The sequence below is a fragment of the Leucoraja erinacea genome, chromosome 1 (genome assembly GCF_028641065.1).
Source record: "Leucoraja erinacea ecotype New England chromosome 1, Leri_hhj_1, whole genome shotgun sequence".
In the NCBI taxonomy this organism is placed as follows: Eukaryota; Metazoa; Chordata; class Chondrichthyes; order Rajiformes; family Rajidae; genus Leucoraja; species Leucoraja erinaceus.
Genome location: NC_073377.1, coordinates 117,805,247 through 117,821,742, shown reverse-complemented (window position 1 = coordinate 117,821,742; position 16,496 = coordinate 117,805,247).

Below are 16,496 nucleotides of genomic sequence, written 5' to 3'. Positions count from 1 at the left end.
GTCATACAATACATTACCATAGTCTTCAACCCAACTCGTCTATGCCAACCATGATTCCCGCCTAATCTAGTCCCATTATTCCGACTTACAGGCAGAAACTGAAATCTGCTAAGCCTGTGGTCAGAACAATGAAAAAGTGGACAAGCGAGGGAATAGAACCCCCCCCCCCCCCCCCCCCCCCCCCCCCCTCCTTGGACAATCGTCAGCTGACCAACAACCTGAACGAGTTCTACTGCAGGTTCGATAGACAGAAACATAACCCCAGTACCCCACCCACTCCTCCCCAATCACCACTTCACACCTACTTAAAGCCTGACTCCAGTCTACAAAGACTGGGCCCTCGTCCATTACCCACCCCCTCCTTGCTGCCCAACATCAGTCTGGCCACTTCTCCATCACTAACAATAGAAATTGTGGAACTGGAGAAGCTATTCAGGAGACAGAAAAGCCGGAAATCTCCAGGACTGGACAATATTTCCCCCTCTACATTCAAGCTCTGTGCCGAGCAACTGGCACCAGTGTACACAGTCATTCTCAAACAGTCCCTGCAAACCTGCACTGACCCTGCCTGCTTCAAAGTCTCCACTATTGTTCCTGTACCCAAAAAGCCAAGGATTACTGGTCTTAATGACTACAGGCCTGTCGCACTGACCTCTGTAATAATGAAGACCCTTGAAAGACGTGCCGGCCCACCTGTAAAATATCACAAACCCCCTGCTGGACCCTCTGCAGTTTGCATACCGGGCCAGTAGATCAGTGGATGAAGCAGTCAACCTACGCCTGCACTTCAATGTCCAGCACCTAGACCGCCAGGGGACCTATTGCAAGGATTTTGTTTGTGAATTTTAGTTCTGCATTCAACATCGTTCGATCAGCCGAGAAGGTTGATGGCCGCAACCTTTTCCCCCATCGACGAACTGTACACTGCAAGGGCCAAGAAGAGAGCGGGTAAGATCATCTCTGACCTCTCACCCTGGTCACAAACTCTTTGAAGCACTTCCCTCTGGGAGGCGACTCCGGACTGTCACAGCCAGACATAAAGTAGCTTTATTCCACGAGCCTTAGCTCTACTCAACAACCAAAAGTCTGTCGCCTCCTTTTGCTTTGGTATTTTCTTTTATTCTTCACATGTTTAAATGATAATGTTTTATTCTTAATTGTTTACTGTATATTGTGTTATCCTTGCGAGCAAAGCACCAAGGTAAATTCCTTATGTAGACATACTTGGCTAATAAAGTGTATTCAATTCAATTCATATACCTCCATTTTGCCTATAATCCTCTAAACCTTTCCTATTCATATACCTGTCCAAGTGTCTTTAAAATGTTGTTGTAAGTACCTGCCTCAACTACCTCCTCTGGCAGCTCATTCCATATATACCCATCATCTTCTGTGTGAAAATGTTGCCCCTGAGGTTCCTATTAAATCTTTCCCCCCTCTACCTAAACCTATGTCCTCTGGTTTGTGATTCCCCTATGCTGGGTTAAAACAAAATCCTTGCACACACCATGTCTCCAGTCTCAAGAGTAAAGCACCTTAAAGAATTGTCTACAGTGAAATGTCTTGAAATGCCGTGATTGACAGAAACATAAAAAGCTGTCCTAGGTCAAAGAAGGAGAGGTAGGTGAAACATTACTGAAATAGATGATAGGTTCACTGCTGACCCCAAATGAAGAGAAAGTGGTGGAGAGTTGAAGGAGAATAAGTTGCAATCACCAGTAATCATGGTTTTGTGGGAAATTGTGAAAAATAATTGTGCATTGATTACCTTTTACCGTCAGTTACCGACACTGCGTTTCTTTAGTGTTGATGTAAAAAAAAAACAGTGAGGAATGGAGGCAAACAGCAAGAGTGAAATCCTGAAGATCGACAGGAGCCCAGACGGCTTGAAGAAGTTCACAATACCGAGGAAAAGGAGAGTGGGCACAGGTAATTTACCAAAGGTTCACTTGCAGAAAGTGTGGCCTTTTCATTATTGTTGTTTTTCAGATGATGTGTGTGATACTACATTTATTGTTAATTCATTGTGAGGGTCATAGAGTTATAACAGCACAGTTCAACCAGTGCATTGTTGTGGATGTACATGATTGCATGGTGCACCAAAACCCTTAAAAGTTTAAAAACTAGATTGATTTACAGCAGTCAATAGTGTTGCATGAATTGTTTTACGACTTGACGGCAGATTTATGTCTGCAAAAAAACAAAGCAATGAATCGGGCCATTTGATCCATATTAGCTTTTTGTGCAGAGCAATCCCTGGATGCTTTAATTCTTAGCTGTTGAGCTGTGTTTTGTTGTCTTCCAGTACTTGCCTAATTCTTTGGTATGTCAAGATTGAATCTGCTTCCATCACACGTTCACCATCTTACCTAACTGATGATCACAACCACAGGCTTTTGCCTCATCCCAATTTTGATTCCTTTGCCAATCACCGTAAATATCTATCAGCTCTTTCCTTGATCCTTCTGCCTGCAGTCATAGTTTCTCTTCATCCACGTTATCCAAACCCTTTGCGACCTAGATAACTTTAATAAAAATTGTCTTATTAACCTCTTCTGCTCCGCTGTGCTCATTTTTCTCCAGATTATCTGGGTAATTAAAATCCATCACTCCTGAGATCTCATGAATAAAAACTTACGTGAACATAAAAACTTTCTGTGCGATGCTGGCTCGCAGGGCCGAATGGCCTACTCCTGCACCTATTGTCTATTGTCATTCTCTAGACCTGCTCTTACTTTCCAAACGCCACTTATTTATTTATTTATTTTGAGCAGAATAAAATAATAAAAGGCAAGTGTGAAACAGCATACAAAATTTAGCAATCGGACAAGGTGTTCTCCTTTTAACTAGCCTGTTCGGAGGGTGTAGGAATTTGGGCCAGATTTAGGAAGGGTGGGAGGTGTTTGGACATTTGGACAAGTACATGGATAGGACATTTTTAGAGGAATACTAGACCAAGTGCAGACCCGTTGGGTCTGCTCCCCCAACGCAGCCGTTCCCTTCCCGTAGCCCCCACGGAAGACATGGTCCTCCAACTCAAGCCGTTCCCGAAGATAAGATTCCAGCACTCAGCAGTGCGGCTGTCGTCTTTGAGGCGAGAGGCGGGCACCAGCAGCCGTATGGTCACTGGCCAGCAGGAGGCGACAAAATGAGTGAGTGGGGGGGCGGGGGAGAAGGATTTTATTAAAAATGTGTACATGAACAGGACGAAATTTAATGAAGAGTGGATACTTGGAATGAAAAGTGAAATCTCTACCGAAATGGAAACAATCTCGGCGTTTCTGGGTCTGGTGTTGGGGTAGCAACGAATCAAAGGCTGGCACCCACAAGTCAGGCAGAAACACACACACACACACAGTTTTAATATTATATAGATAGATGAACCAAATGCAGTCAGGTGGGACTAGTGTTGGTGGGGCATGTTGGGCCGAAAATCTTATTCCTACACAGTATGACTCTAGGTGTTCTTCCTTGACAGGCCTCAGTGAATAATTCATGATTTATTCCGATGCCAATCCAGAAAAATATCAGGTTTATTGAATTCAGTTTCAAAGCAATTTGCAGAGAGATAAAACAGAGTAGAGTTGCTGCCTCATGGCGCCAGATATCCGGGTTCGATCGTGGCCCTGGTGCTGTCTGTACGGATTTTGGACGTTCTCCCTGTGACTATGAGTTTCCTCCAGGTTCCGCCGACATCCCAGAGATGTGTGTGTTTGTAGTTTAAGTGGCCACTATAAACTGCCCCTAGTGTGTAGGGAGTGGATGCGAAAGTGGGATAACATAGAACTATTATAAACGGGTGATGGATGTTCGGCGTGGATTTGGTGGGCCGAGTGCTGGGTAATTAAAATCCATCACTCCTGAGATCTCATGAATAATAACTTTAATAGACCAGCACTATGCAATCTACAATCTTTACCAAAGCCAATTAACCTACAAACCTGTACATTTTTGGAATGTGGGAGGAAACTTGAGCCACCAGGGAAAACACACGTGGTCACGAGTAGAACGTACAAACTCAGTACATGTAGCATCCATGGTCAGGATTGAGCCCAGATCCCTGGCGTTGTTAAGGGCCTGTCCCATTTGGCGATTTTCTGGCGACTGCCGGCATCATTGACTGACGTATCAGGGTCGCCGAAAGATATGCAACACTTGAGGAAACACCGTCATACGTCATCACGCCGCCTCACCGCCGACATACGTCATCACGCCGCGTCACCGCCGTATTACGCCGCAACTTTTTCGGTGACGTGATACATCAGTCAATGATGCCGGCAGTCGCCGAAAAAATCGCCAAGTGGGACAGGCCCTTAAGGCAGCAACTCTACCACTGCTCCACTGTGCCACCCTAACCATGTGGTTAGCTCAATTTTAACTACAACTGTACAATTAAACCTTGTCGCCAGTGAATGTTACTAGTGTTCTGATTTCAATCACATCTTCTTCCAAAGCCTATTTAGAAATCTGCCATACAGACTGGCGCGAGTACAGATTTATTCAGTCGACCTTAGAGGGATCAAAGCTTGACAGCAGTTATGGCTTGAACCTCCAATGGAAGTTTGGTGATATTAAGCTCATACACAATGTGAAACTTGAGCAACGATTTGCAGAGAAGAGGTATGTCAACAATCAATATGTATGGAATATGCAAGCAAACAATTTGTGTGTGTGTGTGTGTGTGTGTGTGTGTATATATCCATATCTATATTACTAAAAGTCTGATCTTGACCGCTTTTGGACCACTGTGCTACGATTTCCGAGAGAACACCGCCACCTACGGCCGTCATTTTTGGCCACCTCGCTCAGAGCCCCCCTCCACCTTCCGTGACCGAAGGATTTTTCCCATCGATGAAATATCAGAGATACTAATGTTTTTTTTTTTAATTGCCATTCTCTCTGCTGCCCCCGCTGGCGGCAGGGGGAAGGGACTATAAAACCCGGAAGTGTAGTCCCTCACTCAGTCTCTGCCAGACCCAGGAAGCGAGAGGATCACGGCTCTCTGAGCTGCGAATAACACTGAACGCACGTCTACTCCATGGTGAGTCCCCTCGATGCGGCTGTAAAGTGCATGCTGCCCAATTGTTTGTCTCGCCTCTTTAACAAGTTTGTGTTCACAATATGAATTTTGGTTGTCAGGTAGCTGCAGCCCAATTGTTTGCCTCGCCTTTTTAACAAGTTTGTGTTCACAAAATGAATTTTGGTTGTCAGGTGGCTGCAGCCCAATTGTTTGCCTCGCCTTTTTAACAAGTTTGTGTTCACAAAATGAATTTTGGTTGTCGGGTGGCTGCTGCCCAATTGTTTGCCTCGCCTTTTAAAAATGTTTGGGTTCACAAAATGAATTTTGGTTGTCGGGTGGCTGCAGCCAAATTGTTTGCCTTGGCTTGGCTTTTAAATCGTTGCAACAGTTGGCTGCTAGCCCAAGAATCCATTCGGCCCACAATGTCTTTACTAGCTTTCTGGAAACCAGTACTTTTGGCCCGCAACACCCATACTAGGGCAACAGAAAGCCCCCCCCCCCCCCCACTGGCGAGCAATATTGGAATTGGTGGAGAGGTGGAATATTGCGTTGGTGACCAGCCCTCCCGTGTGATGCTGGGACCCAATGGGTCCCACTTAGTCTAGTAATATATTATTTATATATATTGAAATGTATATAATAAATGAACCACCACCTAATGTTTCTCATGAATGTTTGAAGATCTAATGTCATGAGAGGAATTAATAGGATGCTGTTGCATGGTAATTTGCAACAATTAACTTTACATTTTTAGATCATTCTTGCATTCAAATCCAACCTGGAGAAATGAAATAGATAGGGTAGATGCTCTGAGTCATTTACCCAGAGTAGGGGAATCAAGAACCGGAAAATGTAGGGTTACGGTGAGAGTGGATAGAATTTATAGGAACCTAAGGGGTGATTTATTTCACTTAAAATGGACTGAGCTGGCAGATGAGGCAGGTATTATAACAGCATATAAAAGATGATTGGACAGATACGTGGATAGGAAAAGTTGAGAGGGATATGGACCAAATGTGGGCAACTGATATTAGCTTAGATGGGGTATCTTGGTTGGCATGGATGAATTGGGCTGAAGTGCCTGTTCCTGTGCTGCATGACTATCTGGCTCTATGATAGTGAAGACTCACCCAATCTTCCCAGGCAAATGATTGTTTCCGTGCTGTACAATTCTACAACTCTCCAATGCTATCACCAAATATTGACATAATTACGTTGTATTTCACGATAGATTTTAACATTAACCATTTTGAACACCAGATCAAAGATGCGTGAGCAGGGCAGGCGAGGCAAAGAAATTGAGCAAAATACGTTCTTCTTGGTGACGTCCCATGACGCAGCTTTAAGACTGTATCAAGATGGATTGAGCACCAACTCCTCAGACATAAGTGTCCTGGGAAATCCAGCTTATGGTGTGTATCTTTATCGGCACATTGACGTCCTCCTCAAATTCTGTCAGAAAAACAACCTGGTCTCGGAAACGATTCTGTTTTTCAAGGTATGCTTACTTGACGTTAACAGAATTGTTGTGCCGTTCACTTCTTTCCCAATGCTGTACAAAGGTTATAGGAGCAGAATTAGGCCATTTGGCCCATCAAGTCTACCCCACCATTCAAACATGGTTGATCTATCTTTCCCGCTCAACCCCGTCCTCCAGACTTCTCCCCAGAACCCCTGACACCCGTACTAATTAAGAATCTGTCGATCTGCACCTTAAAAATACCGAATTACTTCGCTTCCACAGCCATCGGTGGCAATAAATTCAGTTTATTTTGCTAGGCATTACATATAAAATGAAATATAATGTGGAACCCATAGTAATTGTAAAATTTCATGAAAAAATCCATGTAAAAGAAAATGAAATGAATGTAAAATGGAACCCACTGTAATTAGAGCCTCCACACTGGATGCTCCCTACTGACACCGTAAAAGTCCTCCCAGCATTTGTTTTGCATGCATGACAGAAGTAGTTCAATTACTTAACAGTTTGGATCAGTACAACACAGGAATAGGCTCTTCGGCCCACAATGTCTGTGCCGAACATGATGACCTAATCTCATCTTGCCAGCACATGATCCATATCCCTCCATTACCTGCATATCCATGTGCCTATCTAAAAGCCTTGTAAACCTCATATCTGCCTCCATCGTAGTGTGTTCCAAACACCAAACACCCTCTGTGGAAAAAAAAACTTGCCCGCACATCTGCTTTAAACTTTGACCCTCCCCACTTATAGCTATGCCCTCTAGTCTTTGATATCTCTACGTTGGAAGAGGGAGAAAGGGGATCTGAATGTGTGGCTAAGGAGTTGGTGCAGGGATTTTAAATTCTAGATCACTGGGATATCTTCTGGGGCAGGGGTGACCTGTACAAAAGGGATGGGTTGCACCTTAATTGGAGGAGTCCGACATTCTGGCAGACAGGTTTGCTAGTGCTACACAGGTGGGTTTAAACTAAACAGTGGGGGGGGGGGGGGGGGGGGGAGTCAACAATGTGGAAACGTATACGTGCAGTTAACGGGTAAGAGATTGTAGGAAAGGTCACGTTTAAACTAACAGGGCAGGGGGGTGGGAACCAATGCAAGAAGACAGAGGGACATAAAAGGAGGACATAAACAAAAGGTGGAAGAGAGATAAGAAAAACAAACCTGAAACCTTTGTGCCTTAACGTGAGGAACATTCGTAATAAGGTGGATAAATTGAATGCGCAGTTAGTAGTTAAGGGAAATTATATAGTTGGAATTACGAAGACATGGCTCCAGGGTGACCAAGGCTGGGAGCTAAACATGCAGGGGTATTCGATATTCAGGAAGGATAGACAGAAAGGAAGAGGAGGTGGGGTAGCATTGCTAGTTAAAGGGGAGATTAATGCAATAGCAAGGAGAGACATTAGTTTGGATGCTGTTGAATCGGTATTGGTAGAACTGCGAAATAGCCAAGGGAAGAAAACACTTGTTGCAGTTGTATACAGACCACCAGACAGCAGTAGGGAGGGAGGGGATAGCATCAAGCAGGAAATTAGGGATGCGTGCAACAAAGGTTATCATGGGTGACTTTAATCTACATACTGTATAGATTGGGCCAACAAAATTGGTAACAGTGCTGAGGAGGAGGATTTCCTGGAATATATACGGAATGGTTTTTTAAACCAATATGTAGAAGAACTGACTAGAGGACAGGCCATCCTAGACTGGATATTGTGTAATGAGGAAGGATTAGTTGGCCATCTTGTTGTGCAGAGCCCCTTGGGCAACAGTGACCATAATATGGTGGATTCTGCATTAGGATGGAAAGGACACAGTTAATTCAGAGACTTGAGTCCTGAACTTAAAGAAAGGAGATCTTGAAGGTAAGAGACAGGAACTGGCTAGGATAAACTGGCAAATTATACTTAAAGTGTTGAAGGTGGAGATGTAATGGCAAAGTTTTAAAGACCTCGTGGATGAATTCCAAAAATTGTTCATCCGTGTCTGGCGAAAAAATAAAACGGGTAAGACGGCTCATCCATGGCTAACGAGGGAAATCAAGGATAATGTTAAATCCAAGGAAAGGGCATATAAATTTCCCAGAGGAAGCAGCAAACCAGAGGACTGGGAGAAATTTAGAACTTCAGACACGGGCTAATCAAGAGGGGGGAAAAGAGCATGAAAGAAAGCTTGCGGGGATATAAAAACTGACTAAAAGCTTCTTTAGATATGTAAAAAGGGAAAGATCATTGAAGACAAATGTAGGTCCCTTACAATCAGAGACAGGCGAATTTATAATGGGAAACAAAGAAATGGAAGAACAGTTAAACGAGTACTTTGGTTCTGTCTTCACTAAGGAAGGCACAAACAATCTCCCTGAAATACTGGAGGACTGAGGATCTAGTGGGAGGGAGGAACTGAAGGGAATCCACATTAATCAGGAAATGGTGTTAGGTGAACTGTTGGGACTGAAGGCAGATAAATCCCCAGGGCCTGATGGTCTACATCCCAGAGTATTCAAGGAGGTAGCCCTAGAAATTATGGATGCATTGGTGATCATTTTCCAATGTTCTCTCGACTCTGGATCAGTTCCTGTGGACTGGAGGGTAGATAATGTAACCCCACTTTTTAAGAAAGGAGGGAGAGAGAAAACGGGAAATTATAGACCAGTTAGCCTTACATCAGTAGTGGGGAAGATGCTTGAGTTGATTGTCAAAGATTCAGATTCAGATTCAATTTTAATTGTCATTGTCAGTGTACAGTACAGAGACAACGAAATGCATTTAGCATCTCCCTTGAAGAGCGACATAGCAAACGCAGGTAAGGGGATCGTTGCTATTTTTCCCATTCTAGGGAGACACAGGGCGTCGCGGTGTGCCCGCGCTGCCGCCATTAGATGTTATAGCAACCCATTTGGAAAGCAGTGAAGTCAGCATGGATTATGAAGGGGAAATCATGCTTGACTAATATTCTGGAATCTTTTGAGGATGTAACAAGTAGAATGAATAAGGGAGAGCCAATGGATGTGGTGCATTTGGACTTTCAAAAAGCCTTTGACAAGGTCCCACACAAGAGATTAGTGTGCAAAATTAGAGCACATGGTATTGGGGGTAGGGTATTGACATGGATTGCGAATTGGTTGGCAGACAGGAAGCAAAGAGTAGGAATTATCGGGTCCTTTTCAGAATGGCAGGCAGTGACTAATGGGGTGCCGCTAGGCTCGGTGCTGGGACCCCAGTTATTTACTATATATATTAACGATTAAGATGAAGAAATTAAATGTGACATCTCCAAGTTTGCAGATGCAACAAGGTGGGTGGCAGTGTGAGCTGCAATGAGGATGCTATGAGGCTGCAGGGTGACTTGGATAGGTTGGGTGAGTGAACAGATGCATGGCAGATGCAGTATAATGTGGATAAATGTGAGGTTATCCACTTTGGTGGCAAGAACAGGAAGGCAGACTATTATCTGAATGGTGTCAGATTAGGAAAAAGGGAGGTGAAATGAGATCAGCGTATGTTTGTACATCAGTCACTGAAAATAAGCATGCAGGTACAGCAGGCAGTGAAGAAAGCTACTGCAGTTGTACAGGGCCCTGGTGAGACCGCACCTGGAGTATTGTATGCAATTTTGGTCTCCTAATTTGAGGAAGGACATTATTTCTATTGAGGGAGTGACATAATGTATGATGAAAGATTGGGTCGACTGGGCTTGTATTCACTGGAATTAGAAGGATACATAGATAGATACATAGAAAATAGGTGCAGGACTAGACCATTCGGCCCTTCGAGCCTGCATTCAATATGATCATGGCTGATCATCCAACTCAGTATCCTGTACCTGCCTTCTCTCCATACCCCCTGATCTCTTTAGCCACAAGGGCCACATCTAACTCCCTCTTAAATATAGCTAATGAACTGGCCTCAACTACCCTCTGTGGCAGAGAGTTCCAGAGATTCACCACTCTCTGTGTGAAAAATGTTTTTCTCATCTCGGTCTTAAAGGATTTCCCCCTTATCCTTAAGCTGTGACCCCTTGTCCTGGACTTCCCCAACATCGGGAACAATCTTCCTGCATCTAGCCTGTCCAACCCCTTAAGAATTTTGTAAGTTTCTATAAGATCCCCCCTCAATCTCCTAAATTCTAGCGAGTATAAGCCGAGTCTATCCAGTCTTTCTTCATATAAAAGTCCTGACATCCCAGGAATCAGTCTGGTGAACCTTCTCTGCACTCCCTCTATGGCAATAATGTCCTTCCTCAGATTTGGAGACCAAAACTGTACGGAATACTCCAGGTGTGGTCTCACCAAGACCCTGTACAGCTGCAGTAGAACCTCCCTACTCCTATACTTAAATCCTTTTGCTATGAATGCTAACATACCATTGCTTTCTTCACTGCCTGCTGCACCTGCATGCCTACTTTCAATGATTGGAATACCATGACACCCAGGTCTCGTTGCATCTCCCCTTTTCCTAATCGGCCACCATTTAGTCTGCTTTCCTGTTTTTTCCACCGAAGTGGATAACCTCACATTTATTCACATTATACTGCATCTGCCATACATTTGCCCACTCACCCAGCCTATCCAAGTCACCTTGCAGCCTCCTAGCATCCTCCTCACAGCTAACACTGCCCCCCAGCTTAGTGAGAGGGGATCTTATAGAAACATACAATTCTTAAGGATTGGACAGGCCAGATGCAGGAAAAATGTTCCCGATGTTGGGGCAGTCCAGAACTAGGGGTCACAGTTTGAGAATAAGCGGTAGGCCATTTAGGACTGAGATGAGGAAAAACGTCTTCATCCAGAGAGTTGTGAATCTGTGGAACTCTCTGCCACTGAAGGCAGTGGAGGCCAATTCACTGGATGTTTTCAAGAGAGAGTTAGATTTAGCTCTATGGGCTAAAGGAATCAAGGGATATGGGGAAAAGGCAGGAACGGGGTACTGATTTTAGATGATCAGCCATGGCTGTGCTGACACGAAGAGCCGAATGGCCAACTCCTGCATCTATTTTTTTTCTATGTTTCTATGTTGGAAAAAAGGTTCTGACAATCTAACCTATCCATGCCTCTAATAATTTTATATACATCTATCAGGCCTCCCCTCAGCCTTTGTCATTCCAGAGAAAGCAATGCGCTGATCCATTTGTTCGTAGCTGATACCCACAAATTCAAGCAGCATTCTGGTAAACCTCCTCTGCACCCTCTCCAAAGCATCCTGTAATGGGACGTCCAGAACTGCATGCAATACTCCAAATGCAACCTAACCAAAGTCTTATGAAGCTGCAACATGACTTTCCTGACTGTTTCACCTGTAAATTGCCCCAACCAATGAAGGCAAGCAAACCGTACAGAAATATAATTTCATTTTTTAATTTTCATTGTCACTGACATTTCCTCTATCTTTCTACAAGTGTAAGTGGACAATAGACAATAGCTGCAGGAGTTGGGCCCTTTGAGCCAGCACCACCATTCAATCTGATCATGGGTGATCATCCTCAATCAGTAGCCCGTTCCTGCTTTCTCCCCATATCCCCTGATTCAGCTAAATTTAAGAGCCCTAGGTGTACGGAGATGTGTGGGGCAAATCTTTCACACAGGGTGGTGGGTGCTGCAACACCCTGCCAGGGGTGCTGGTGGAGGCAAATATGAGGTTTACAAGGCTTCTAGAGAGGCAGTTACGAGGTTTAAAAGGCTTTTGGATTAGTTTGTGAATATGTAAGTGTAGCCCCGTAAACAAACAACAGTTATAATCTGGAGACACACTGTAAGAAACTGCAGTTACTGGAATCTGAGCTACAAGTGATGGTTGATGAAATCCCTGGCTCTTCTTCAAACAGTATCAGCTTCTTTAAAGTCCTAGCTGAAGATTGGCATCTCAGAGTGTGTAGTATTCAGTCCGCATGAGATGGAGGTGCTGACCTGTATTATGTTTTGTTTTGTTCAGTTAGTTTAAAGATACAGCGTGGAAACAGGCCCTTCAGCACACCGAGTCCTCGCCGTTCAATGATCACCCTGTACACTAATTCAATCCTAAACCCTAGGGGCAATTTACAGAAGCTAATGAAAACCGACATGCCTTTGGAATGTGAGTGGAAACCGGAGCATCCAGAGTAAATTCCCAGACAGTCACAGGACGAACGTGCAAACTCCTTACAGATAGCACCCATGGTCAGGATCAAACCCGGTTCTCTGGCACTGTAAGGCATCAATTCTACTGCTGCTTTATCGTGCAGTCCTATGTGCTCGGGTCTCGAGAAGTGGAGTTGATTGCAAACTTTCTGACTCTGAGGCAAGAGAGCTTCCGCTGAGCTAATGCTGACACCACCGTCAAGACGCAGCATACAAACTGCACAGCACTTTCAGCTGACTGCCCCATCCGCCATCCATTGGGTGCATTCCCAATCTTGACCATCAATGATCGCTATTTCAATTTTCTTTCATTTTTAAAGGTGTTGTTGGGAAAGGTGAGGACAATTCCACCATGTAAGCTCAAGGATAAGGTCGATATTGAACCCACGGCAAAATATGATTGTCACATGTCCCAGAATCTAGTCACTCTGAAGGACCCAATTAATATTCAGGTCATCAATTCTGCGGTGAGTCTTTGAATCTAAATTCTTGAAGAATCGTTGCTAAAAGTGAAAAAACGTTTTGTGTGTGTGCTATCCAGTCAACAAAAAGTCTATACGCGATTACAACGAAGCAGTCCACAGTACAGATAAAAAGTGTACAACATTTTGTGTAAAATAAAGTCCAATTAAAGGGATCTCCAATTAGATAGGTGTGAGGTCAGTACCGCACTCTAGCTGGCAATAGAACGGTTTGATTGCCTGATAACAGCTGGGAAGAAACTGACCCTGAATCTGGAGGTGTGCGTTTTCACACTTCTGTACATCTTGCCTGATGGGAGAGAGGAGAAGAGGAAGTGACTGGGGTGAGGCAGGTGCTTGATTTTGCCAGTGGCTTTGCCAAGGCAGCGTGAAGTGTAGATGGACTAGAATTAACCTACAACCCCGCACATCTTTGGAATGGATGTGGAAACAGGAGCAGCCAGAGAAATCCCACACGGTCACAGCTAGAATGTGCAAAATCCACACAGAGCAGCCTAGCTCAGGATGAAACCCGGGTCTCTAGAGCTGTGAGACAGCCATTCTCCCATCATTGCTACTGTGCCACCCTAATATTGTAGGGTAGTTTAATACACACAATAAATGTATAATTGTATACTTCAATAAAATGTATACATCAATGTATAAAGTGCACATCAAAATCATTACAAGCCTATGGCCTGGCAAAATGACCAATCTTAACAGCATATTTAACCATTCTGGCCAGATATACATGAACATGGAAGTTAGAAGAAGGAATAAGCCATTGTTTTTAAACCTGCTGCTCTGTATATTCTCATTTTATTTCCTCCCCCTTTAAATAATAGTGACATTAAATAATTTAAAATAATATTAAATAATTTTCCAACCGATAGACATGTCTCCTGAATTCAGGAAGTGTGTTTGTTTGTATACTGCTTGCAAATTACATTGCTTGTTATTTTACTTACTGTGTTCAGGTATACCTGTATGAGTTCAATGAGCTGTGTGAAACGATGGAATGTCCAAGGCATTGCCTGCCTTACGCTCTTGTTTCAGTGCGATTCGTGGGTCAAGAGGTGAAGTGGGGTGTGACGCCTTTCTGGCACAGTTCTGCTGCAACACACTCTTCGGTGTTTGGTAAGGAAACACAGGGGCCCAACTGGCCACTGCACTCGATCCTATAGCAACATTCAGAAGCATACCAAAATATTGCTGGTCATTTTTTTTGGATGGGTGGCATATTGGTGCAGCTGGTAGAGCTGCTGCCTCACAGCCCAGCCACCCAGGATCCATCCTGACCTCCCTGTGACCACGTGGGTTTCCTCCCGGTGTTCCAGTTTCCTCCCACATCCCAAAGACGTGTGGGTGTGTAGGTTAATTTGGCCTCTAAATTTTGCCTCGTGTGTAGGGAGCAGATGGGAAAGTGGAAAACGTAGAACTAGTTTGGGTCAAAGTTTAAGGATAAAGGGGAAATCCTTTAGGACCGAGATGAGAAAAACATTTTTCACACAGAGAGTGGTGAATATCTGGAACTCCATGCCACAGAAGGTAGTAGAGGCCAGTTCATTGGCTATATTTAAGAGGGAGTTAAATGTGGCCCTTGTGGCTAAAGGGAGAGAGGGCAGGTACAGGATACTGAGTTGGATGATCAGCCATGATCATATTGATTGGCGGTGCAGGCTCGAAGGGCCAAATGGCCTACTCCTGCACCTATTTTCTATGTAACTAGTGTGAATGAGTGAGCAATGGTCAGTGTGGAATCAGTTGGCCCAAGGGCCTGTTCCATGTATCTTTAAACATAACAAAGAAATAAGCTGGACAGAGAGAAATGGTTTTCTCTAGTTGGGAATTCATAATAACGAAGCAAAATATATTAAATATTAATATCATCCTTCTAAACAGTGGAGCTGGAATCCATAAAATTAACCAAAAGCAATTTATGATGGATTTCTGCCTGACATTTAATAATCATTGCTGTCATTTAATGAGTATTCGTTAGGCAAATGTGGCCAAAATATTTTCATGTGAGCCTTGGAAATAGAGCTGGTTCACTCAGGAGTGAGACCAGGAGGTGCCTTTGTGCATAGACAAAAATTGAGATCTCAAACTTTTTCCTATTGAAGGTTGCACTTTCTGAAAATAATTCCAAGACTGGGAAAGATTTTCCTTGGTTATCAAGATATATGGATTACAGGCAAGTAAAAGAAGAAGGGCCAGAGAGATCTGCAGCATGAAAATGTCCCCTTCGGCTCACCGAGCCCAATCAATACTCCTACCCCACCCCTTTTTACTTCCCTCCAAGGTTCTCAACCTGTACAATTTTGGGACATAGGAGGAAATAGGAAGTGTGTGGGAGTACATACAAATAGCACACAGACATCTCCCGAGGTCAGGGTTGAACCCACGTCCTGGCGATCCGAGGCAGTAGTTCTATTAGCTGCGCCTCCACACTTTACTATCCGTCATGTTACCTCATCGTGTGACTTCCTATGATCCTAGTTTCTATCATTATTAAGTGGAGCCCACCCAATCATTTAGGTCTGTGTTCCTGGCCAGAGGTGAGGAAGGGGGTGTGGGGGGGCGGGGGACGTTACCGTAAGTGAAAAGACAATACATGATTATAATCGAACCGTCCACAATAAGAACGTGCAAACTCCACACGGACAGCATCCGAGGTCGGGATGAAATCTTGGTCTCGGCTGCCATGCTGCCCTAAGGCTGCAATTTGTACTCCGGATTTTCCCCACAGCTGCCTTGCTTGTGAGACTGCGTGCGAGGCAGGAGAGGGTGCTAGTCTTTAAAACCAAAAGAGTTCTCCTTTATGATGGCTGAACTATTGGGTGCAATGGAAGGTGGGGGGCTCAAAATATAAATGCATTTTAAAAGGTACCATCTTTTGGGGGATCCATGTCACAGTTAATGGCTGGAGGAAATATCCCTCCCCAAATCAAGATAGCAGCCCCCACCATCCAAGGCTTCTGCCTCTTGTACAGCCTTTGATGTTGAGCCAACTTGAAGGCTGGAGCTGCCGGTCCTGTTGTGGAGAGTCCAGGTTTAAGTTTATTGTTGTCAAGGTACCGAGGTACAGTGAAGAGCTTTGTTTTGTATGATCAGATCAGATATGCTATACATATATACATTCAAGTCAAACTCAAGTACAATAGAGATAGCAAATGGGAAGGTACAGAGTGCGGAATATAGCTCTTAGCATTGTGGCACGTCAGTTCCATAGACAAAGTCCAGTGTCCACAATGGGGTGGAGGTGAACCAGAGAAGACCAAAGCTTATGGAAGGACCATTCAGAATCTTCATTTCATTTCCCCCACCCTTTCCCCATCTTGCTAAACAATCCATTAGGTAAGACCAGGAATAAGCTACATCCCAGGTGGGCCACAGGGACTTTGTGAGCACAAAGAAAGT